The sequence below is a fragment of the Euprymna scolopes genome, chromosome 28, assembly GCF_053919585.1.
Source record: "Euprymna scolopes isolate OS-2025 chromosome 28, ASM5391958v1, whole genome shotgun sequence".
Taxonomy (NCBI): domain Eukaryota; kingdom Metazoa; phylum Mollusca; class Cephalopoda; order Sepiida; family Sepiolidae; genus Euprymna; species Euprymna scolopes.
In genome coordinates, this window is record NC_136509.1 from 19076285 (window position 1) to 19103402 (window position 27118).

General features: G+C 34.9%; 1 protein-coding gene across 1 annotated transcript in view; it reads right to left on the reverse strand.

The window, feature by feature from the left end:
* Positions 1 to 27118, reverse strand: part of LOC145249496 (putative ATP-dependent RNA helicase DDX49) — a 619310-nt gene that overhangs the window by 272495 nt on the left and 319697 nt on the right. The window lies entirely within an intron of this gene.

The window sequence follows — 27118 nt, forward strand, 5'->3', positions numbered from 1 at the left end:
TGCTCGGCTTAATCTGGTGATTGTCGGTCGAGCCTTAACCATAATTGATGGAAAATCCCAAAGATCCAAGTAAAATTCTGCAAGAGTACCATTTGGCCGTTACATCAACCGAAACGCTATGACAATAACACTCGTAGTATGAATAACCTAAATATGAATAATGAATCCTCAAACTGAAAATTTCAGATTAAAAACATTTTGTTTGCTTTCACAAATCACACCACAGACATGTGACGCACAAACACGGGACTTTTATAAAATGCGTTCAATTCATACGGTTTATTATTGGAGATATTTCGAAAATGTTATTTCCATGGCGACCAACGAAAAGAAAGCTATCCTCCCTTTTAATATCAACAACTAACAGTGAAGTCGACAATATTAATATAACAATTGCAAACAACATCTGTGGCAGATCCGAGTATCATTTTCGAAAAGATCATGATAAACTCCTTGATTGACTCACGAAGACATAAACAAAACAGCATAAAAAAAATAGTTGTATTAAAATGAAAGATTTCATCAAAGTTCAAATGGGATTCAATCTTAATTCAATGTAGGCCATGTATTTTTCTTCATTTAGTTGGATTCATGTAAATATTAATTTTTAAAAGTTTATCATTTATTCTTTGTTTTTTGTTTTTTTTTGCAATTCATAATGTAATTTTTTCCAAGCATTATTTACATGGAAAAGTAATTGCAAAATAAAAAGTAATTGTCCATTAAAAAATAAATGTTTATTTTACATATTAGTTGAACTCATGTAAATATCAATTTTTATTACGTTTCCAAATTTCTGACATAAGGATTTGGTAATTCATATTATTTGGATTCTTCAGGCTATTGTTCTCATCTTGTGTCATTTTCACAAGGTTTTGGTAGCTGTAGCCTCCGATCTTCTTGAAGTGTATCTTGCCGAACTTGGGAATGTTTCTGTTGAACTTGAGAATTTGGGCAGAATTTCCAATAGAACCCTTTATTTACTTCACGGAGGCAGAATGCTCTCGTTCCATCAGCCATAACTTGATAGAGGTCCTAAATAATTCGCAATTGTATTTTTCGGTCATCCACATTAAGAATTGAACCTTCAACTTTCAGAAGGATATCATTGTTCCATTTTATTTTTCTTCAAGTACTCTAACCACTGGGTTCTTTTTATTAATTGTTTTTGCGATTTATAATTTTTTTTTCCAAGCATTATTTACATTGAAAAGTAGTTGAAAAATAAAAAATTATTGTCCATTAATAAATAAACGTTTAACAGCTAATACAATTAATAATAATAAATAATAATAATCTTAACAATGATAAAAAAGGGGCTATAAGAAAAAGGAAACATGCACGAGGAATAAAAAAAAGTGTGTGAAAATATTGTTTATCCTTCTTTTTCAATTGATGCTAATTGTGATGTTCGCTGATAATAGCAAATGACAGTAAAGTATTAAGCTAGTTAGTTTGTAATATATTTGTTCACATTACATTTGAATTTCTGCATGTTCGTATAGTGGGTGTGGGAACAAAGAGGAAATTCCATCTGTGGAAAGAAACTATTAGAGTAGAAATTTTCCAGCATTTCAGGAACTTTACAGTGAAAGGGTGAGATTTTGCTGCTAATCTGTTGAAATGCATGTAAAGCAAACGCATGGATTCAACATTTACGCGATGGGATCGGACCTGAAGTTTGCAGGTTCTATTCAGTTACGGATTTTTTGTTCTGTTCTCTGTTCAAGGCAGAGAGACTAGTGCACCAGCCCAGATATGGCATCAATAACTCATGCATGAGTGAATGGTGGCTTTATAGATATATGATACGAACAGGTGTGAGACGTTTTCTAGCATGGTAGAGGGAGTCCATTATCTTTGCCACAGATTTAGTAGTACCTTCTCTGTATTAGTTCCAATTTGTGTTGCCTGTCAATGTTAAGCCAAGGAGTTTAAATGCTGGCCTACCAGAAAGGTTGCTATCAGTTGCATATGCTTTGGACACAGTTTTATACGTATGCATGACATAATCATGTCGACACACTGGTTCCCATTAGATCACCAAAGTTAACTTTGAGATTAACTAATAACAGCTGGGTGACAATTTGGGAATATTAATCGCTGTATGTAGGCATAATCACGTTGACACACCCGTTCCCACTGGATCAACAAAGTTAAACAACGTTGAGCCTGGTGAGTACTAAATGGGTGACCATTTGAGATGGTGCTGTATGTGCTCTCTGCTTATCTTGGCAATGTTTTTAGTCGTCCTGGACTTCTCCTTGCCAATGAACTCAAACAGTGCCGATTCAGGAGAGGTGGGACTGGGCATTGTGCAACCTTTGCCTCACAATTATACGCGCAGCTGCCCTTACAGGGGGGTATCCTTTGTCTTTCAAGACTGAACAGAGGCATTGATGTAGAAGGATGTTGACACTTTTGGCATCTGTTGAATCCCACCTGGCCTCCAGCTGCCTTGACCCTGGCCTGCCGTTGGATCAGGCTAGTTGGTACGAGTGAGTGAGGCTGGCTATGTGCAAACCATCTTCATTTTAAAGATGCTCCTACTGAGAGTCATTCATCATTCCTAGGATGATCAGATGGTCATCATACAACATATATGCTACAAATTAATCAATAATATTAAACAAACAAAAATCTATGCGAGCTATTTTTAAGTCTGTACATAACAACAATATAAAAATAAATTATTTCACTTCGACACACCACATGTTTCGTATTTTAACGTTGTTTTATTTCTTTTCTTTTAATTTTGAATTGACAACACTGGCATACAAGTACTTTAATGGAATATACCCCGACGAACTTACTTCCCTAGTACTCACTCGATGTAATTACTAGTGCTGGGAAGATTAATCAGAATCTGAGGAAAGTTGGAACTTTTTGGGGTATCGGCGTCGGTATTGGAATCAAAAAACTTTCTGCCTATTTTCTCATACCAAAAACGATTCCTTTAATTATCTTTTGTTATTTGATTTTGTTTAAAAACAAAATCTTCCACTACTGGTAATAATAAAATATTCAATATTTATTGATTTTTAAACTACCAGTAAAACTTAAAATCTATAGATGACCCCCCCCCCTCTTTTCACTTTTGAGAAAATATCTGCACATTTAACATTTTTTTTTTTTTTTTAATGCTAATCAGAGGAAAAAGTAACACTGTTGCAATATTTTGGACTTGTAATGGGGTATGATCCCACACAGTCGGACGATTCTATTTATAAACGATGCTGCTAGGAACTGACGAATCAAATTAATTCACGTTCTGCAACCAACCAATCAGAAACCAGAATTGCTTCATAAATATTAAACCTTTTCTGGAGCAATTTCACATTTTTTTTTCCGTCTCGACATGGTAAGAATATTTTGCTCTGTGGAACTGTCTACTGCAAACAAGTCACCTCTCAGGACTTGTGTGTAACGAACCATTGGAAACTGTTCTGTCTACTGCAAACCAGTCACCTCTCAAAACTTGTTTAGAACAACGAACCATCGGAAACTGTTCTGTCTACTGCAAACCAGTCACCTCTCAAAACTTGTTTAGAACAACGAACCATCGGAAACTTTCTGTCTACTGCAAACCTGTCACCTCTCAAGACTTGTTTAAAACAACGAACCATCTGAAACTAAACATGGCTTACACTTCTAGAGTTAAATAGATTTATAGTCATAGATTTATAAAAAGAAAATGGAATCAAGAATTTAGTATGGAATTTGTAATTGTATCGGAATCAGGAAAAATATTGAAATCATTCCATTACTAGTAAATTCCCTTGACTGAAAACTCCAATCTTTTCATGGTAAAAGTTCCCAGATGCCGGAAAGCTTTATACTCTAATAGCTTGAACTGTTAGCCTTTAGAATTCCCTCTCTGGTTCCTGTTTCCCCTATTGTACTAACACACAGAAAATTAAATGTAATATAAACAACCTATCTTAATTACCCAATTAAGATATCACAGTAACTCCTCATGTCTTAGCAGCACTGTGTCTTGTTTAAGTAAATAAATTTAAAAACAAAAACAGTTCCATCAGCAAACAAGAAATTTAAATGTAATGTAAATAACCAGCTCACTACAGTACTCAATTCACATATCTCTGTAGGTACTTTGTTACGGAAAAAATAAATTCTCTCCAATTTTACAATCAGAATGTGTTTTTTGTGGTTTATTCAGAGGCTAAGGGAATAGATGCCTTGGGGGATCTATTTGATGAAGGAAACACATCTTTTATCAATCAATCCATGATAACAAATATTCTTTCTTTTTTGTTGTTGTTTTAATCTTTAACTGACTGCCTCATTTAAAGTTGAAAGTTTTAATTATTGTTTTTATCTTCCCACCCAAAACAGCAAGAGCAAAAAAAAAAATACATAAAAATGAATAAAAAATAAAATAACGTGTGAACCATAAAAACAAAGCCTTCACGCATTTCAACAACGCTCCTAATTAGACACTTCTATGGAATCTGAGCAATAAAATGATTAATAAATAATTATGATAATTATGAGGCAGTGGATCACACAATACAGCTCAAAATATTTAATTAAACAGCAGCATTTGATATTCATTACATTTTCTTTTAAACTATATTATTGTGTGGTTGCTTGCCTTTACATACTATGCTACAATCATAATGTACATATGACATGACTATCATGCTGGGTGGGTTAAATGTGCTCCTGTCGATGCTTCAGCCATATTATTATTACACCCTGTCTAATCACATCTCATGCGATGAGATCGATCCAGGGTTGCAGAGTTGGAACATATAGAATCTAGGTCCAATTCCAACTCCGAGAATTCTAAAATAACAGACTATGATTCTTAAGAGTAATAAATGGTCCAGTGTGTGTTTTTATTACAAAAAAGGTCGCCATTTATCAAGGCCCTGAGGCCACTTGCGTTAGCAATGGAAATTTGGTATAATTAGATTATCAAAGAAGACAGTTCAACAAGAACTTGTTTACGCTGGACTTGAAAACAGTAATAGTGTAAGCAGCTGTAAAGCAGACCAGTGGAACAAAGTTCCACAGGCGGGCACTTCTTGGAAAGAAGCTTTGTTCATGGAATCCACATTTAGGTTTAGGCACCAATAGAGAGTCGGAGAAATTATTGATAGTGGTTTTGGCTAGACGGGTTTTGCAAGTACTTTAATGGAATGTGCTCCGTCGAACTTGCTGCATTTCTAACCCCTCAACATAAAAACGTCCGACAAACAGCACCATCACACGTCATGTAGAGAATCGATGATATGTATTATTTGATTAGCCGGAAACACAAACTGAGAACAGTAGTCCAACGAATCCAAATAATACATCTTATCAATCCTCATCTAAAAAATTCAGAAATAACCATTAAATCGGTACTGATCTGAATTAATACAAAAATAGAAATAACTCGACACTTTACATTTTATAAACGCACCAAACATTTTGAATTCTAACGACTATGACTTGTTGAAAAAAAAAAAAAAAAAAAAAAAAATTATTCCCGCCATTTATCAATTAGAGCCATTGTCAAGATACACCTGAAGAAGGTCGACGGTTACATCAGCTGAAACGTTGTGAAAATGATAATCAAGCTAAGAACAGCTATTTTCTTTCTAGGCCGTTGTATCTACACATAACCGTAGTCTGAACAATTCAAATCAAGTCATAAAACTATATTTACCTAAAATAATTTTAATGTTAACTAAATCAAACATTTAATTGTCAGAATGAGGAAAAGTAGTCCAATGAATCCCAATAATCCATCTTATCAATCTTTAATTCGAAAATTCAGACAAACTATATCGAATCAGTACTGACCTGAATCAATACAAAAATGCAAACAACTCAACACTTTTCATTTCATAAACGCACCAAACATTTTGAATTCCAATGATTATGGTTTGTTGGGAAAACAGAACAAAAGCATTCTTCCCACCATTCACCATTATCAAGATACGCCTGAAGAAGGTCGAAGGTTACATCAGTCAAAACATTATGGGAACAAAACTCAAGATAAGAACAGCCGTTTTCTTTCTAGATGGCTCTATCTACACATTTACCCTAGTCTGAACAATACAAACAATGGATGAAACTATATTCACTTAAAATAATTTTAATGTTAATTGAATCATTAAATATTTTCAACTTTCAAGGAGTTGGATCAGTTTTTATTAATATTGTATCATTGTGGAGTTTTTATCATGTCTCAGTTTATTCTTGTTCGTACATGCCCACAACAAAGGAATTCTGATTAAGATTTGAACTCTTGAACAAACGGCTTGTGTTTTTTGTTAACCCTTGCTCTATTATTACTGTGTGTATGTTTTTAAATGGGTTTCTCCAGGAGGTATTATGTACGTATGTCTTCTTTGTTGCACTTTCTCTCTCTCTCATCCATTATGCATGGTCAATCTTTGTTCATGTGTGGGCCATAGAGACAGCCTTCATGGGCCAGATTTGGCCTACAGGCCTTAGGTTGGCCATGCATGCATTATATACTCAGATGTGTTGTAGTTAATATTGAACACTGCTATTCGTGTTTGATTGAACCATTTCATTAAAATTCTTAAATGTAATACAAATTCTTCAAAAAAAAAAAAATAAATAAAATATATATATATATATATATATATATATATATATATGAGGAGCGTGCAATAAGTAATGCGCCTGACCCACTTTCAGTTGTCTGATCTAGCTGAAATTTTGCATGTGCAATGATTTATATCTCTACGGGTTATATGGCAAATTACAGCTCTGAACTAATTGTGGTTTCTGTTTTACAGGCGTTTGAACTGAGTCAGGTGTGAAATGGAGCCTGTTGAATGTCGAGCAGTGATTCGGTTTTTGTATTTGAAAGGACGCACACCACAAATGACTTTTGATGAAATGGAAGAAACTTATGGTGATAATGCCCCATCATATGACCTTGTAAAACGCTGGTATTGTGAATTCAAACATGGCCGGAAGTCTGTGGAAACAGCTCCCAGACCTGGTCACCCCCTTCTGCCATTGGTGAGGCATCTGTCCATCAAGTTGAGGCTGCCATTTTGGAAGATCGGCTCATTACTATTCGCCAAATAGCCCAAGATGTCAAGATTAGTACAGGGTCTGTGGAAACTATCATTCATGACTATTTGCTTATGCATAAGGTGTCTGTCAGATGGATTTCCAGGTTGCTCACACCATTCCAGAAGCGAGAACGCGTTGAGTGCTCGAGGATGAATTTGGAGATGTGCCAAGAAGATGAGTCAAAGTTTTTCAAAAGACTGATTACACAGGATGAAACCTGGGTCCATCACTATGATTCGGAGATCAAAGCCCAGTCAATGCAGTGGAAGCACTTGGACTTACCACCTCCAAAGAAGGCAAGGGTGCAGCCCTCCACTGGCAAGGTCATGCTCACAATCTTCTGGGACCAGGACGGAGTAGTGATGACAGATTTCCTGGCCAAGGGTACCACAATTACAGGAGCCTATTATGGTTCACTTTTGAGGAAATTAAGGGAAGCTATTAAAATCAAGAGGCGGGGCAAGATCAGCAAAGGTACCCGACCCTCCTCCTGCAGGACAACGCTCTGGTTCACAACTCGCATGTCGCCAGATCAGAAGCACGGGTGTGTGGTTATGAAATTTCCCCATCCTCCCTACTCTCCTGATCTTGCACCCTCTGACTTTCACCTCTTCCCAGCCATGAAGTTGTTTTTGAAAGGAAAGCGTTTCCCAGATGATGCAGCCTTGATTTCTGAAGTCACGTCGTGGTTGGAGGATCAACCTGGAGTGTTCTACAAAAACGGACTCCAGAGCTGCATCAAACGATGGGAGAAATGCATAACTTTGGGTGGTTCCTATGTAGAGAAATACTAATAACTGTACCAAGTTTTGTTGCTTTACTGCTATGGGAAGTGGGTCAGGGGCATTACTTATTGCACGCCCCTCGTATTATTGTAAAATGGTTTTATGCTGTTGTTTTCTTTATATATTAATACATGATAAATCATCTCCATTTAAAATCCATTTAATATTACACATGCAAACTTGAGACGAACGCGCTTGAAATGTTTCGACAGCGTATGAATCAACGAAATTAAAACAAGGTGGCTACCGAATTTGACCTGATGTGATTTTGCTTATTCAGATAATGTTGGCACATTTCAAGCATGATTTTCTGAAGTTTACATGCGTAATACTAAATGGGTTTTAAATCGAAAGGATTCATTTATTAATTATATAAACAAAACAACATAAAACCATTTTTTAAAATCCCTATGCGGAATATTTCTTGCATTCTCCTCCGGCCGTGACCTTTAATATTTACCTTTTTTTACCATGCCTACCAATGAAAGAATGCTGTAGGTAAGCAACTGAGGAATTTATGAGAGGATCCCGCTAGTATATACATTTCCTCACACATATACATATACCTCTTGATGCGCGAAAGAAACATTTTTATTTATCACAAACACAAAAAAAAAAAAACGGAAAACGAAAAATAAAAATAGTCAGATAAAAGAAAAGATGAAAGCTATTTACGAATTCCAGTTTGCATAACAGTGACATGTTGGTGAAGTTGATTCCCCCCCCCCTTTCTTTTTTTTTATGTCTACAGTGGAGAATGGCGATCATTAGAGAACAATTCGTAAAATGAGAAAACTAGATATGTCCGTGACTTAATTTAAGTAACAGAAAAGTAAATAAATAAAAAAAGTGAAAGAAAAAAAGAAAAAGAAAAAGAAAAAAATACTTTTTTTTTTTTTAAAATTGAGAACAGCGCGCAAGCGCGTGCGAGTGTTGACGGGATATCAACTCTGGAGTTTTAGGGAAAATAACAAGCAGTGATTTGACGACGTTACATAAATATCATTCTTAAATAATGTTTCCGAAAAAGAGTCAAGCAATTTTAAAGTTGATTTCCGGAAAGCAAAACTTTTTTGGTACATTTTCACGTTGTTCCCGCCTTTTTTTTTTTTTTTTTTTTTTTTTTTACACGGTGGTCACCACTTATCAAGGCCCGGAAGCCACTCAGGGATAAGGGATCAAAACGCAAGTACAGTACGTTAGTGTGTAGATTTGATGAAGTGTTTACTTAAGGGGGCGGTTCATTAGGAATTTGTTAACGTTGGACTTGAAGACATCCAAGTTGTAGTCAGGTGGGAAGCAGACAGACGGAACAGAGTTCCCCAGGCGTGCACTTCTACAATCCTTAAGTCCTTCACATTTTTCTTTAAAAAGACGACTTCTTCCGGTTTTCGGGTATGCTGAAAACGAATATCGAATTTAAAATTTTCGCAAATAAGTAGTTTTCCAGGTATTAAGACATGTCATTTCTTATATTATTGCTGGTGGCCGTCTTAGTATGCGCAAGCGTGCATGTAGTTCCTCGGAATTGCGTCTACACGCAAGAGCACACATTCGTGCATACCAAGATGGCCACCAGTAATAATATAAGAAATGACACTGCTTAATATCCGTAACTAATTATTTGTGAAAAATTTAAATGGGATACATTATTTAGGCACGGATAGAGAGGGAATTGTTGATAGTGGTTGTAGCCGTTATTTTGTGAAACTTTGGCAATGGGGAACCATAGATTGGAGCCCAAACAAGCACTTGCCATGAAAATAACGATAAATTATGATACAACCGTCTTCAGTCCAACACTGGTTACATTGCTGTCAGGCTGAGGTATGATACTGTGCAGTTGTAAGATACATCGAACTTCATTAATAAAAAGATTGGCATAAATAAAGCGTGAAATATAATTGAATAGGGATATTTTTCCCATAAACATACATTTAAAATTAATGGAGATTTGTTATCTGTCTGAAGCCGAAACTATACTATGCTTTAATCCTCAATTCTATTTACAGGGCTCTTATGGACAAATTTATCTTTAGTTGACCTTTGACAACTAAATATTTTCGTTTATTAACCAAATAGAAAAAGTTACTAGCGAAACCCACGTGGTTTTTGGAATATGACATCTTCATTCTGTGACGATTATGTACATAATAAAGTCTTTTTTGTATTTTTTTAATAAGTGTAATTCGAAATATACAGCAAACTTTATGTTGATACTTGAAGCTATAAACATTCGGATTTCTTCAGATAGTTTTTAAAACCGCCTTCATTTAAAAAAAAGAGTATATTGTTCTATTAAACTTTTATTGTTTAAATAATTTAACTGTGTTCGTTTTATTAATAAAAAAAAGTTGAAAAGGTATTTTTCACTCAGTAGTGAGCTTTGGAAGCTTGTCAGTGAAAGAAATACAATCGCCAAAAGATAAGCGTTTCATTATTTCTAGTCGCCACTTTGAAAAATCATTCGCAAATGCGACTGTTTCACTCGCAATGTAAAGCCCTAATTTACTATACTATTTAACCTTGTTTGGATCTCAGTCCTGTTGGTCACCACTGGAAGGTTATGAATATAATCCTCAGTGATGTTCTTGTATCGATTTCAAAACGAACGTATGTTAGTGGGGAGACGGCACTGAATTTACGTCAGACAACAAAGAACTCCAAATGCAACCACTAAAAGTGATGGAATATACAATTGTTGTTTATCAATTCAGAGCAGGATAGTGTAGCATCGGTTCTGTTGTCATGAAAGCATTACCTTCTATTTTTCTTAGAGGAGAGTAGCATATATATCTCTCTCTTTGACGAAATGGTCATTATTGACCAGCCGTAGAACTCTTCACAAATTGTCGCCATTGACTCCAATTCTGCGCCTTTCTGAGCAACTCAGCCATGCTAATGTCCGTGATGTCCTTCACATTGTCTGACATCCTCTTTTGTCAGGGGTAGCACCAAAGAGCAGATCTTTTATTAGGCCGTCTGTTCTGGACACATGTTCCAAAAATTGCAATTTCCTGTTATTGATGCTGCCCAGCAGTCTTCAGCATGGTCCAATCTTCTCCAAGACCCATTTGTTTGTACGTTTGTCCATCCACCTTACACAAAGACGTCTATAGTAGCATCAGAATTCAAAAGCAGCAATTTTCCTCTTGTAGACTTTCTTCAAGACCCAACATTCTGCTCCATATGTTGCTATTGAAAATACCCAAGCTTGCAGCAGCCGTTTCTTTGTGCGTTGTGAAATGGATCCGTCTTTTCAGATATTGATTAGCACAATCATTGCCATTGCAATATGTCGTCTTACTTCTTTGGTGTCATCTACTTTGTTTGTGAAAACTGCACCAAGGTAGTTGAAATCTTCTACATTATAATATGTAGCAAGAATAAATTGTCACAAGTTGCTATCCATTAGATTTGATGCTACTAGATCTGGCTGTCTAAAGATATCGGTTTGCTGGCTTTAATGTTACTGTTTTTTCTTCCTTTTCTCTTGTAAAACTCAATCATGTCCTGCAAAGTCAAAAGCAAAAAAAAACAAAAAAAAACAGCATTTTTTCTTCCCTACAAAACAACCAAACTAAATACCATGAATAAATATTTGAATATATATATATATATAACTTTAAGCCTAAAAACTCTTTTCCAAAATTACCGGATTCAGCATTAATTAACCTGATTAGAGTTGATGTGGCGCAAAACAAAATAACCAAACGTATTCATTAAAAAAAACAAAAAAAACTCTACACTTAGATTTTATAAAGAAAAAATAGAGAAAAGAAAAATAACAGAAAAGAAAGGTAAACGGAGGAGGAAACGGATGATAAAAAAAATTGCAGAAGAAAAGAAAAATAGAAAAGTAAAAAAAAACGGGGGGGGGGAACGAAGAAAGAGAGAGAGAGAGAGAAAAAAAGAAAAATAACAGAAAAGCAAGGTAAACGGAAGAGGAAAACAGAAAAGGATGGGGAAAAAATTGCAGAAGAAAAGAAAAACAGAAAAGTAAAAAAAAAAATAAATAAAGGGGAAGAGGGCAGAAGAGAAAGGAGAAAAAAAAGAGAACAAAAATCGAACCACAAAAACTGTAAATGAACTAAAGAGTTCCAACAATTAGTTAACCTTGAATTCTTTGCCTCATCCATTTCTCGTTCTCCGCCGCTCCATTAATTAATTTCCACTATCATGTTTAACGTCATTCAAAACATTTTTATTGATCATGAACCCTTTCTTCCATCTTTTAAAATAACACAGATCCAGATTTTTTAAAGACGAATCCCATCCCATAATTGCAGGGGGGGGGGGGGTCACCCATAAGCAATAACTTCAAACTTCGGTCTCTTTTTATAACACAGTGATTGGTCCCCCAAGCATCGAATTTTTTTTACAATCACACGGCAAAATAATAAAACACAAAATAATATGATAATAATGATAACAGTAATAATAATAATTCTCCTTTTCCCTTTGTGTGTGTGTGTGTGTGTGTGTGTGTGTGTGTGTGTGTGTGTGTGTGTGTGTGTGTGTGTGTGACCATAAACTGACGCCACACCAAATAAGTGACGAGGGTCAAGGAGGATGGAAAGACCAAGGAGAGAAAGCACTAGCCAGACCTCCTCTGGTTAAGTGCAAAAAGGACTAGGACCTTGGGGAGGGGGCTTATTGCCACCCAAATTCCAGTGAAGACCAATGATCGCTGCCAACGAGAAATCAATGGAAAGTGGCTGTTGCGATAATGCAAATTCTTTTGCAAAGGTTATCAAATAAAGTGAAGAGTACTGTAAATCTGGGGAGACTTGTCACTCAGACTCCCGAGAACACCACAAGTTGTTCTTAAAGAACAATCTTTGATGATGGCTTGTGTGACTACTTCTAGTGGGTAAATAATATACATCATAGTCAGCTAATGTACTTCCTGACTTCCGGTGTGTCTGCTACCGGAAGCGGTGACAAGATAAATCAGTTCCTTCACTTTTATTGTTCTTCAGTATTTCTATTGCGAGGCGGTTTATTGAAATAAAATATAAGGAAATGACACTATTAAAAAGTATAGAACAAAAATCAAGGTCCTAGTGCACTTATTGATCCGTGCTAAGTTTAATTAAAGTTTTGATATTTGTTTTTATTACATTGTAAGGTTAAAGTACAGAATAGGTATTAAAACACCCTCCACATGTTAAGAATGGCTTTTTAAATAATAACTATTATTTCAGCACGGATCAATAAGTGCAATAGTACTAAAATTAACAGGATTATACAAATAAAAATAACACAATTAGTCTTTATTTGCACATTTAATAACAAAATTTTAAAAAAATTAAATTTTTTTAATTTTATATGAACTTTTATAAGAAATGTATGTTGATGAAATTATAAAAATAAGTTTTTTATTTGAATTTATAATAAATATGTGTTTATGAAAGTATATAAATAAAATTATTGAAATCAAAATAACAAATGAAATTATTGAAATCAAAGTAACAAAATCTTAAACATCATCAAAAAAAAAAAAAAAAAAAAAAAATCCAATACACAATAAAAGCGGAGGAACTGATTTGCTTTGTCACCGCTTCCGGTAGCGCTCAGCAGAAAATTAGGAAGTACGTTTAACCATAAGAAACATCTACACCTGAATTTATGTATAAAAGAAGATGAAAGTACCCGTCCTAGAACGAGTAAAATTAACTCTATAAACAAAACAATCTTGCACCACTTTTTTTTTTTTTTTTAAATAATATTAAAATAAAGACATAATATAACTAAACCTAATGTCTAGAATTCTTATTCTAATTTTGATCAAAACCCATTAAATAATTTTGTTTCTAGAAAATGTCCCTAAGTTAAAGGTGTATAAATGAAGGAGAGAAATATCATTCTAACATTTAAAAACAACTTTATTGGTTTGTCGTGGAAAGTGTTCTTGTGTGGAGACCTATATTAAAGATTAAACAAACAAGTTGAAAGAGGAAGAGTTATTGAATAAGGGACAACGTAATGGAGTTTCATTCTTACATAAATACTGTTACAGTTTTAACAAACGGGCTAAAATAATATCGTGGGGTCTCCATTCACGCTGAACATCCACAGAATACCCAGCAGCAACATATTACATGAGAAAGATGCAGCTGTAGTACTTTCACAGGTCCTGCTAGTCTCAATAATTTTGCTTTTCTCAAACTTGCTGCAATTTTGTCAAATAGTTTTAGAGGCTAGAATTGACCAACAAAAAGTAAATCAGAAAATGCCTAATTATAATACACCGATTCTATTGCTGTGTATGGTCTTGTTATTCTTTCTAAAGAAAATGGTCTTGTTATTCAGAATCAACCAAAATCTTCAGAAACTGACAAAATAAAACGGAATATTCCTTTCATAGAACAATAGAATCTTGAAGACACCATTTCTTTTGGAATGTATTTTCATAAAAGAAAAGATCTTCTCTGTATGCTCATTACTTTGGCCAAAGGAGGAATTTCTTCATTTGGAAATTCCTGTGATTGGAAAGTTTCCTGTTATTATCGCAAATCTAGAATTGCCAGTCTTGATATAGAACATATTTTTGAAACTGCGATGGAAAAGTGTTCAGGATGCATCCTTGCATGCAATTTTGGTCATTAGTCTGTCATGCTTGAATGGTTTTCTAAAATCATCTATATATATAAAAGTGAAAATGTGTGTTTGTATGTATGTATGTATGTGAGTTTGTTTGTATGTATGTACGTGTGTTTGTATGTCTCGCAAAAACTTTTGACACGGGTCATGGATTTTCGCCAGATCGGTATCATTTTAAATTTCCAACCTTCGCCCGACAAGTATCGAAAAATTGGCCAAAAACGTTAATACCTTAACCCTGAAATCAGTAGTTTTCTACAGGGGGGGGGGGCAGCAAAAACCGTCCTCTCATGACGAGTCAGCTTCTACGCACGCGTCATACAATGTCGTAACCTGATTTACTTTAAATATTTGAAAAAAGTGACACAATTTCGGTGACGTCGTCTTAGCTCAGTTGCTTATCTAAATGTTTTGGGTTCGAATTGTGGTGTGAAATGTCTTTTTTTTTGGATTTTTTTAAATTTTAATATTGAAACAGGGTTATTTAAGCAATTTTTCACGTGTGTTTTTTTTGGGGGGGGGTCTGTTTTTTTCTTTTTTTACTTCGCTTATTCTTAGGTTTTCATTACCACCCCCATCCCTGCCCGACCACACACACACCCAAAAACACCCGGGCAACGTACGTATATATGATTGTATGTCTGCCAAAAACTTTCGACAGAGGCGACGAATTTTCACAAGATTGGTATTGTTTTGAAGCTCGACCTTTCGGATGACAAATATCGAAAACTGGCTAAAAACATTAATTCCTTCACCCTCACCTGGGCACTTTTTTACAGGGAGGGATCGCTTTTTTTCGCCGATATTTTCGAAAGTCATCCCCTCTTTTTGAAATTCACTAACTGTGACAATCAGGCTTTAGTAGGGTGTATTCCAATTCTTGCTGTAGCTGTCCATTTGAACCTGAAATCCTTAAAATTGGTCAGTCATCTCATCAGATGTATAGTAATAACATATTGAATTTACAAGAGTCTACAATAATTTTAAATGTCTGTACAAAAAAAGTCTGGAAACTTCTTGAAGACACCTCGTACATTTACTATTCCAAGAACTCTTATCCATTGTTTCAACATGGCCATACTATCAGTATCCTCTTTTCTGCACACATCTCCCAATGTTGCCCAGATTTAATCTTCCTGAGGTCATTAGAACTAAGGTTGTCTTTAATAGTGTCACGTGCCCCTTCTGAGGTTAGCTTTGTTATCCGATCATAAGTTAAGTTCAGAAAAAAAAAAAAATTCCTCGGGATGCGTGAAAGGACACGAGCAGCTACACGCTAGCCCGTATTTTGTTGACTTTCTCTGCCAAAAAGAGCATTTTAAATGGGGATAACACTGCTCTCCTCGACTTGAAACATGGACTCTAGGCTTGTGGTTTTATAAAATAGATGCCAGGTGAATGAATGGATGTATTTAGCAATCAGCTGTTCTATTGCTGTAAGAAATGGTAGGTCGAAGAAATTTCAGCATATATTTTAACATGAAAAGACAACCAATTCAACATGTATATATCTATATATATATTCTTTTTTGTGTTTATCTTTTTTATTTTATATAAACAGGATCAAAGAACGAATAGGTCATATATACAAATTTCAAAAGATGATAATATATATATATATAAATTCATAAGTTTTTCTTCTCTCTTTCCTTTTTCTCTTTTTTTTGTGTATATATATATATATATATATATATATATATATATTTGTAGTCATCGACATAGTCCTGTTTCCTTGTATCACAACTCATTATTGCCGCTACACTAGCACCTCTCCCAAGCCAAGGATTGAACCTAGAACCGTCGTGTTGACAGTCGGCAGTTCTCCCACTTGTCCACAGAAGCGATGCCCGCAAATAACCTGTCTGAATGTCTATTTAAACAAACATCCGTCCACCATTTACAGTGCTCAAACCGCCTGTTTGTAAACAAACCGCAAGCTTATGTCTCGCATACCAAACTTTCAGTAAAATAAAAAAAGAAAGACAAGTTTACAACAGAAATAATTATTATCTCCTTTCATCATTATCTCCTTTTATGTTTTTTTTATAATAGAACAAGGGAGACTACTCCTGTTGATTTTCCCTTTTGTTTATTTTGTTTGTTTTTCTTTCTTTCGGGCGATATTATTTTTTTTTTCAAACTCTAGCGAGATTTCTGAGTTTTCGTCATTTAATAGTTCGCTTAAAGTGATCCGATACATCTTTATAACTGACAAATGAAAAGAGTAAAAGACAAACCGACCTTTATTTTACGCTGATTGACACTAAGTATATTTTCCTTCATATTTCTTGTTTTTTTTTTTTTTGTTTTTTTTTATCAGCAGAGTTGCTTAAACGTGTTATCTCCTTGGAATCTCTTCTGCAACTGACTTGCGTCTCAATTCTTAACGGTTAACTTTCTTCCAAAGGGTCGTTGATTATATTTTTCTGTATTTTAAGTATATCAGCATTTTTTTCTTTTTGTTTTTTCTCGTCGCTGTCGCCGTTGTTGTCATAGTGACGGTTCACTTGGTTGTTTTAATTCCTTCGCATCTTTGAATTTTAACCATTGAATTTATTTTTATTAATACGATATCGACATATCATTTAGGTAAATACTAGGGCTAGGACAACAGAATATTCTCCTTGTTTTAGCTCTCAAGTATATATCGGGCACAGTTTGACACAGTTAATCTAAAAACACATACGATATCAACATATACTCGAGTATCAAAACAATGAAAAGAATATTCTGTTGTCCTAGCCCTGATAATTACCTAGATAGGGTGGATCGATAAAAAACATTGGTTTCCTATCATCTCACAAAGTTGACATCAGCAAGAGCGTCTAGTCTGCAAAAATCCCGCCTCAATAGAGTAAACGGCTTCCAAAGAAACCTGACTAGCGTTAAGTTTGGAAGTAAATTTCTAAAAGCTGCCCGACACAGATGAGCATTAAACTGATGATGATGATGATGATCTGCCAATACTTTGAAATACCGTTTTCTTAGGGAGGCTACGTTAAAGTTTTAAATAGCATCTTCATCTTTAAATGTGCAAACTGAATTGTTTTATTTTAAGAAAACCCATTCTTATGCTTAAAGATACTGCTGGATGACAAAAAATAAAAAAAATAAAATAAAAAAATAAAATAATAAAATAAATCTTCGGGCGAATTCTCCATTTTTTTTTTTAAAGAGAAAGACAAAAGCGCTGAATATCGTCCGCAATACAGCTGTCTGGTCCGTTTATCCCTACCCTCCGCCCATGAGATTCTTTCATTATGTCCATCCATAGTTATTAAATATTAGCATTGTGACGATGACAATTACACAGAAAGAAAGAAAGAAAGATTGGCTATCAAAAGAAACAACAGCCGTTTTCTGCTAAAAATATATTGGATTCTTAAAGAAACGTAAAAATAAATGAATAACCAAATAGTGCAGGGGGGGGTGCGGAAAGTGAACAGCCGCTTTTATTTTGTGTTTTAAAAGAGAAGAAATTATCAACGTCCTAAACGGCCGTGTCTTGTGGTGATAACGAATTACACGCAACGGATGAAGAATAAAATAGGTCTATATTTAGATCATGCGAATGACAATTGATACGTAAGCAAAGCATCCAACAGTAACTTCAAAGATAAGTATATTTGTTTTCTCTTCTGGTCAGCAACAGGTTGCTAAATTTAGGCAATAGCATCATATTCGGTTCAAAAAGATAGGAAGATGAAGTAAAAGACAATATCTGACAAATTACCTCTCTTACATCCACTGTTCTCATCTCTTTTTTTTTTTTTTTTTTTTTTTTTACACAGTGATCACCACTTATCAAGGCCCGGAAGCCACTCAGGGATAAAGATTATTGCAAGTACATTACGTTAGTGTGGAGATTTGATGAAGTGTTTACTTAAGGGGGCGGTTCATTAGGAATTTGTTAACATTGGACTTGAAGACATCCAAGTTGTAGTCAAGTGGGAAGCAGGTAGACGGAACAGAGTTCCACAGGCGTGCAGTTCTAAGAAAGAAGCTTTGTTCATGGAATCCGCGTTTTGATTTAGGCACAGATATAGAGTGGGGGAAATTTTTCACAATGGATTCAGCTAGACGGGTGAAAGATTGGCGAGGGGGGACCAGAGATTGGAGTTCAGATGAGCACCTGCCATGGAAATAACGATAAAACAAGGATAGGCTCGCAACGTCTCTTCTGTGGGAGAGAGGTTGCAGGGTAGAGAAAAGGGCATCCCCCACTAAGCCACAAAGTCTATTTTGTACTCTGTCAAGGCAGGATAGGCTGTTTTTAGCAGCTCCTGCCCAGATGTGGCAACAGTATTCCATCCTTGGACATACTTGGCTTTTATATAGATAGAGAATTGCATCAGTAGTGAGATATCTTCTGGAGCGGTAGAAGGATCCCACCTTGAGCGTGATTTTTCACAACGTTTTGGTCGATGTAACCTTCAACCTTCTTCAGGTGTATCTTGTTGAACTCTGGAATGTTTCTGTCGAACTCTAAAATTTGATCGGAATTTCGAACAGAGCCCTTTGTTTACTTCATGAGAGTAGCATGCTCTCATTCCGTCAGCCATGACTGGATAGAGGTCCTAAGTAATTCGCAATTGTATTTTTCGGTCGCCCACACTGAGAATTGAACCTTCAGGAGAATATCACCTTCACAAGTGAACAGGGAGACAACGCCGTGATGATTGATTATGATTGGATTCAAATTTTTACAAACGTAGTTTAGCAATAATTCATTTGCATTTAACTTAAAAACGGCTATGTTGTAGTCAGCTGGGGAGCAGTCCCATAGAATTGTTTTAGGAAAGGAACTTTGCTTTGCTCATCACTGAGCTTCAACCTATACCTCCCTCACCACCACCTCAGTGCAAACCTTCACAAAAAGCACTAGTCTAGCTACATTGGCCTTCGGGACAAGATCAAAGTGTAGTATCTGTTCTTCAGATGCTGCACTTCTATTTCTTGTTCTCTTTCGGTGGAGGAGAAATCCTTCACGACTGAGGCAATATTTATTTTTGTACCTTTTCTCCACGTTACAAAACGACCCTGGTGTCTAACTCTGTCCCGTGGGGAGGCATAGTAAATAGGTACAATCACTACCAATAATTTCTCCTACTCTCTATCGGTATCTAAATCTGGATGCAGATTCTATGAACAAAACTTCTTTCCTAGAACTTCCCGTCTGCAGAACTCTGTGCTGCTAGCATGCTTTCCAGCTGACTGTAACAAGTCCAATATGAACAAATTTTTTTATGTCAGGCCCCCTTAAATAATCATACTCTATCCAACTTCCACCGCCAACGATCACTAAGCTGTCGTCTCCGTGACCAGCTTACCCTAGTTGACCCTAATTCTTCGGTCTTGTTAAGCAGTGACTCCCATGTAAAAAAAGAAAGTGTTGTTTAGTTTTAGGGAGACAGAGTAAGAGAAAGGGAAACAATTGACAGTGGTTGTAGCTAGACGACTGTTTGTTGTGAATGTCTAATTATCATGCATAGTTTGATAAATAAACAACATTTTTGTAGGACTAGAACTAATTTCAATCCAATAATGTTTTTATTTCTAGAAAATTATTTCACTCTTAATAAATATTTTACTAAAAAAGAAAAAGAATTAATGCTTCCAAGGGAAAACATTCTCTGAATAAACTCTTTGTTACCTCTGTTTTATCATAATGAGCAAAAAAAGTATCCACTCTAAATGTTTTCCAAATGACACTGATATCAAATAAAATACATTTCTGCCAAAGGAAAAAATGAAAATTGGCTAGTCAGAATCAAGTATGACTATTTCAGATGGATTGTTATTAAAGATTTAAAAAAATTCTTAAGATAACTTTATATAAAAGATATAGCAATATCTGGTAAAGGGGTTTAAAATATAACATAATGAGTCACTCAGAACTTCCTATTGTTATTTTTAACAGAGACAGGTCATCATATATTCATAAGTAGTTGTTGCTTCTCATTTTGTGACTATAAATTACTTGGATTTCACCTGTTCTTGAAAAAAAAACTACTAGTTATGACGTCTGCAACGTCAATGCACTTTATATCAGCACCTGTACTTCAGAGAATATATGATTGAATGCTTAAAAATTCCTTATACAGTGTAACCCGGATATAAGAGAATCCGATCCTGCCTCCGCCGCTCTCTTATATCCGGGTCACACTCTACATTAACACAAGCTCTAATTTGGGACCAGAGAAAAATCTTTCTTATATCCGTGTTTCTTACATTCGAGTCTCTTATATCCGGGTCACACTGTACTAATACACACTCCTATAAATTTGAATTTTCAGGTATGTTGATATTCATATTAAAACCCCTCTTTTCTATTTACTTAAAAAGAAAATACAACTTTCTTATATACGGGTCATGGAATCGCATTCATCTGCAAATGATCTAGCTAATTTGCTTATTCTTTCAAACATTAATTCCCTATAAGTGTTTTAGGTTTTCTCATGAGATGATCATCTTTAGTTAACTATTACGTGTAATTATATTCATGCAGATATTCTACATGATTTATACTTGCATAATATTTGCATAAAAAGGTTATAGTAAACACAAACTTACATATATATATATATATATATATATATATATATATATATATACTAGCAAAAGTACCCGTCGTTGACTGGGTTCAAAAACAGCCTACAGAAAATGGACTGATTTATGAAAGTATGATAGGTTATGAAAAGGAAGGGTTGTAATGAGAAAGCTTCGAATTTGGGGGTATCAAAACCAAAGCAAAATATGATGAAAGTAAAAATAAAATAAATAAACCCCATAATTTATTATACTATACCTGTTCACACTGAAAAACTTATCACAATATTCTGTGGATCTATATTAAAAAAACTTTGTTAAACTGTGACATATTTACATTCTATGGAGGTCAGGCGCGAACAAACACCCCATGATTTTATTATACCATATTTCTTCAAACTGAAACATAATTATCAAAGTATACTTACGCAGATAGATATGAATAGTCTTTAAAGTTTGTGTCTATTTCCATTCTATGGAGGCCAGGCGCAAACGCAGACTCCACAATTTTATTATACCATCCCTATTTAAGTTAAAACATACTTATCAAAGTATTATTATGTACATCTATATCAAAAACACTTGTAAACGTTTTTTTAAATTTTTTATTCCCATACTTTGTGGACCAGGTGCAAACGCAGACCCCACAATTTTAATGAACCACTGTTTTGCCAGATCAAACATACCCATTCCTGTGTCTCGATATATCTTCTATCATTATATGTAATCAGTTTTTTAAAATAGTCAACCATATAGGAGCCTATTCGTGAGGAGACGCACACAGACATTCAGCTTTATGTTATATATATATATATATATATATATATATACATATTCATTTAAAAAATTTTGCCTACCAAACTCCTGTCAGTTTTTGGTCAACAGACATGAAACTTAATATATATTCAAATCAAACGGGGAAAATATGTGCAAAAGTGTGAAAATGAGAAAAAAAAAAAAAAAAAAAAAATGGAATTTGCCCGGTGAAAGTTGAACAATGGCATTACAGATATGTATGCCTAACGTAATAGCTATTGGGTTCATGTTTTAATTTTTAGCCTTGCAGCAGACGTATCTTTGTCTTATGCAGTAAAGAACCCACTTTTAATCACAAACTGATTGAGAAACGGGTCGTTCTTATTGTGTGAAAGAAAGGAAGATGACACTTCATAACGACATTTTTTTTTTTTGGTCGGTGATCATTTCATGAGGAACCCATTTATCACGTTTTTTTTTTTTTGGTCTTTCCAATTACTCTCAAGTAGTCAGAAAGCATCATATATGTTACATCTATTTCAGAAGTAAGTTGTGTGCGGATTAGCTTCGACTAAGGCTCTTAACTGATCAGTGACAACATCCGATAGCCGACCACTATGCTCATCATCTTTAAAACTCTCATTGACACCACAAAATTTCTTAAATTAAATTCACACCATTGTACTGTGCATTCAGTAGCGGTTCCTGGGCCAAACACTTTGTTTCAGCAGCTTTTTGGCCTAGCTTGAATTGAAATAAGAACATTGTGCGAATTTGATTTTTTTCCATCTTGTATTCAACGTTCTGAAAAGACGACATAATTGTTTTTAAGCAAGTGTAATTTAAACGATTGGATAGAGCGAAAAACACTATTTAAATGATATATAAAGTAAAGTTAGTATAACGAAAACTTATTTGAAAACACATAATTGAAATCAAAACTAAAAATTATACAAGAACTTACACATCAACCGAATACTAATAAATACTCAGAAAGTAATATTGTGCTACATAGTTCAATACAAGTAATAAAATCACATTGTAATATGTTCAAAGTATGTATTCATTTTTAGAAGAAGGAGCTGTATTACTTGCCTGAAGATGTTAACCACTGACGTGACAGATAACAAAAGTAGGACATGTCATTTTACAGGCCTTTTATTTGATTTTGTGTGGTATCTTTTAGATTTGCCTTGGTTAGTTTTGCAGCAAGGATTATCCCAATAAGCTTTTATGGCAAGGGCGCTTCCCTACCGTCATACCCTGCATAGTTTTGATGACAGTTTCACAATGAGGTTCGTGGCCATGCCACACACGCATGCAGGGTTTCCGCCTGCTGCCGCCCGCATTGTGACAAGGTGAGAATTATCCTTATCTGGTTTCACGATAGTGAGAACATCCTCATCTCAATTGACAATAAGATTCTTATCGCATCTCACAGTGAGAATATGCTTATCTCACCTTGACATACTTGTATCTTTTAAGACATATCCTCAGATCACGGTAAGCGGCTCTGTCTGTTGGTTCATATTAATATAAAGGCATTACTAGTTTTATTATTATTATTATTATTTTCATTTCATAAATATATTTTAACTAGCATTTCAGCCCGGCGTTTCTCGGGTGTTTGGAGGTGTATGTTGAGAAAAAAAAAAAAAAAGAAAAAAAAAAGTCAATTTTTTTGACCCCTTAAAATTTGTTTTGGGCTCAAATCGAGTTATTAAGCTAGATCCATGTCCAAGGAACCTATATCGAAAATTTCAAGTGTTTAGACCCAAAAAATTGTCGGAGGAGTTTGGTAGCGTTCTCAAAAGTCAAATCGTTGAACTTTGACCCCTTAAGAGCCAAATTTCTGGCCGAAAATTGATTACAAAGACTTTCCCAAATCTCAGTACCCTGTATATCAAATTTTGAGTTCGTAAACTGAAAATTGAGTTATTGCGTAGGAAAATGTACACACACAGATACGTTCACTTTTATAGATATATAGATTACTAGCATTTCAGCCTGGCGTTGCCCGGGTATTTGGAGGTGTATGTTGAGCAAAAGAAAAAAAAAGCGGTCAATTTTTTTAAACTTTGACCCGTATTATGACCCCTACACATTTGTTTTGGGCTCAAATCGAGTTATTAAGTTAGATCCATGTCAAAGGAACCTGTACCTAAAATTTCAAGTGTTTAGACCCAAAATTGGCGGAGGAGTTTGGTAGAGTTCTCAAAGGTCAAATCGTTGAACTTTGACTGCTTAACAGCGAAATTTCTGGCCGAAAACAGATCACAAATATTTTCCCAAATCTCAGTACCCTGTATATCAAATTTCGAGTCTGTAGACTGGAAATTGACAGAGTTATTGCATAGGAAAATGTACAAAGATACACATACACACAGACACGTTCACTTTTATAGATATATAGACTAGCATTTCAGCCCGGCATTGTCCGGGTGTTTGGATGTGTCTGTTGAGCAAAAAAAAAAAAAAAAAAAAAAAGTGGAAGTAGCAAGGCAGGTTCGAACCTGTACCGCGAAGGAGGAAAAGAACGGGGAAAAACATGAGACCTTTGCTGTTACGACCACCGCCAAACCGGATGTGACTTATGTTTAAATTATGGCTAAACAATCGAAAGGAGAGGATGATTTTCAAAAATATCGGCAAAAAACGACACCCCTGTAGAAAAGTGCCCAGTTTAGGGTGAAGAAATTAGTATTTTTAGCCAAGTTTTCGATATTTGTTGTCTAAAAGATCGAATTTCAAAACGATACTGATCTTGGTAAAATCCGTCGCCTCTGTTGAAAGTTTTAGGCAGACATGCAAACATGCATATATTTATATATTGGTAACTAAAAATTTTCGACCCAAACCGATTAAAAAGCTTGCCCTATCTCTGAATAACCTCTTATGTAAAATTTCAAATGTTTAGACCAGAAATTGTCTGAGCAATTTGGTAGAGACTGCACAGGTCATTTTTTTTTTTTTAACTTTGACCCTTATTATGACCCCTTAACATTTATTGTTTTGGGCTCAAATCAAGTTATTAAGTTAGATCCATGTCCAAGGAACCTATATCTAAAATTTCAAGTGTTTAGACCCAAAATTTTCGGAGGAGTTTGGTAGAGTTCTCAAAGGTCAAATTGTTGAACTTTGACCCCATAATCGCGAAATTTCTGGCCAAAAATGTATTACAAAGATTTTTCCAAATGTCAGTACCCTGCATATCAAATTTCGAGTCAGTAGACTGAAAATTGACAGAGTTATTGCGTAGGAAAATGTACACAGATACACACACGTTTACTTTTATGTACATATATATATATATATATATATATATATATATATATATATATACTAGCATTTCAGCCCAGCGTTGCCCAGGTATTTGGAGGTGTATGTTGAGCAAAAAAAAAGCGGTCAATTTAACTTTGACCCCTATTATGACTCTTAAAATTTATTATTTTGGGCTCAAATCAACTTATTAATTTAGATCCATGTCCAAGGAACCTATATCTAAAATTTCAAGAGTTTAGACCCAAAATTGTCGGAGGAGTTTGATAGAGTTCTCAAAGGTCAACTCGTTGAAATTTGACCCCTTAACAGACAAATTTCTGGCCGAAAACGGATCGCATCGATTTTCCCAAATCTCAGCACCCTGTATATCAAATTTCGAGTCTGTAGACTTAAAATTGACAAAGTTATTGCATAGGGAAATGTACACAGACAGACAGACACAGTCACTTTCATAGATATATAGATATATATATATATAGATGGATTAAACATCTTCCAAATCATATCCTTACATCATTTGTAGACATTTATGCTGACGACACTACCATTTATGGTACCACATCTAAGACAGTAAACAACCAAGTTCTCTCCAATTCTCTCTCCTCTGATCTTGAGCACGTAGTACAATGGGGAAAGGAGTGGCTGGTTACTTTTAATGCATCTAAAACCAAGCTTCTCTCTTTACATCATCAACATTCTAATCCACATTTGTCATCAATTGAAATGAATGGCTCTCGTCTTCAGGAGGCCTCAAGTTTTGACAAGCTTCTGGGCTTGACCATTACTCCTGATCTTAAATGGAACACGTATATCAAATCTGTTGCCAAGGCCGCTGGAAAAATGGTGGGATCTTTCTATCGATCCAGTAGATATCTCACTGCTGATGGTATTCTCTACCTATATAAGAGCCAGGTACGTCCAAGGATGGAATACTGTTGCCACATCTGGGCAGGAGCTGCTAGAAAGGACTTGTCCTGCCTTGATAGAGTTCAAAATAGACTTCGTAGCCTCGTAGGAGATGTCCTTTTCTCCTCCTTGCAACCTCTATCTCACAGAAGAGATGTTGCGAGTTTGTCTCTGATGTATCGTTATTTTCATGGAAAGTGTTCAACTGAGCTTCAATCTTTGGTCCCCCCTCGCCAAACTTTCACAAGAAACACTCGTCTAGCTGTAAACACTATCAATAATTTCCCCCACTCTTTATCTGTGGCTAAACCTAAACGTAGATTCCATGAACAAAGCTTCTTTCTTAGAACTGCACGCCTGTGGAATTGTCTTCCGTTTTCCTGCTTTCCGGCTGACTACAATATGGTTGTGTTCAAGTCTAAAGTAAATAAGTTCTTGATGAGCCGTTCCATATAAGTTATTAAATTTACCAAATTTTCATTACTAATGATTACTATATTGACCAATTTCTACTGTACACTCTTTAACCCTTATCCTTGAGTGGCCTCTGGGCCTTGATAATGTGGTGATGCCTTTGTAAAAAAAAAAAAAAAAAAAAAAAAAAAATATATACGTATACATAAATATATATGGAAACAATTTTGTGTTTACTATAAACTTTTTACACAAATATTATGCAAGTATAAATCATGTAGAATATCTGCATGAATATAATTACACGTAATAGTTAACTAAAGATGATTATCCCATTAGAAAACTGAAAAAACTAATAGCGAATTAATTGAAATGAATGTTTAAAAGAATATGCAAATTAGCTAGATCTTTTGCAGATGAATGCAATTGCACGATCCCTATATATTTTCTTTTTAAATAAATAGAAAAGAGGGTTTTTAATATAAATATCAATACACACAAAAGAAAAACGAATTTTTAGGAGTATAGATAGATTATAATTTTCATTTCATAAATATATTTTAGTTATAAAAGTTCAAATAAAGTCTATATATATATATTTTTCATCCAACCGACAGAACTTTTAAAAGTCTTTGTCAATATGGGGATGCTAAACTTGAAGATAACAAATAATTTTTTAAATTTCCATTCATAAAATGACTAGCAGGCTGCCTGGCATTGCTCTGTTGTAAAATAAGCTTGAATACAATATT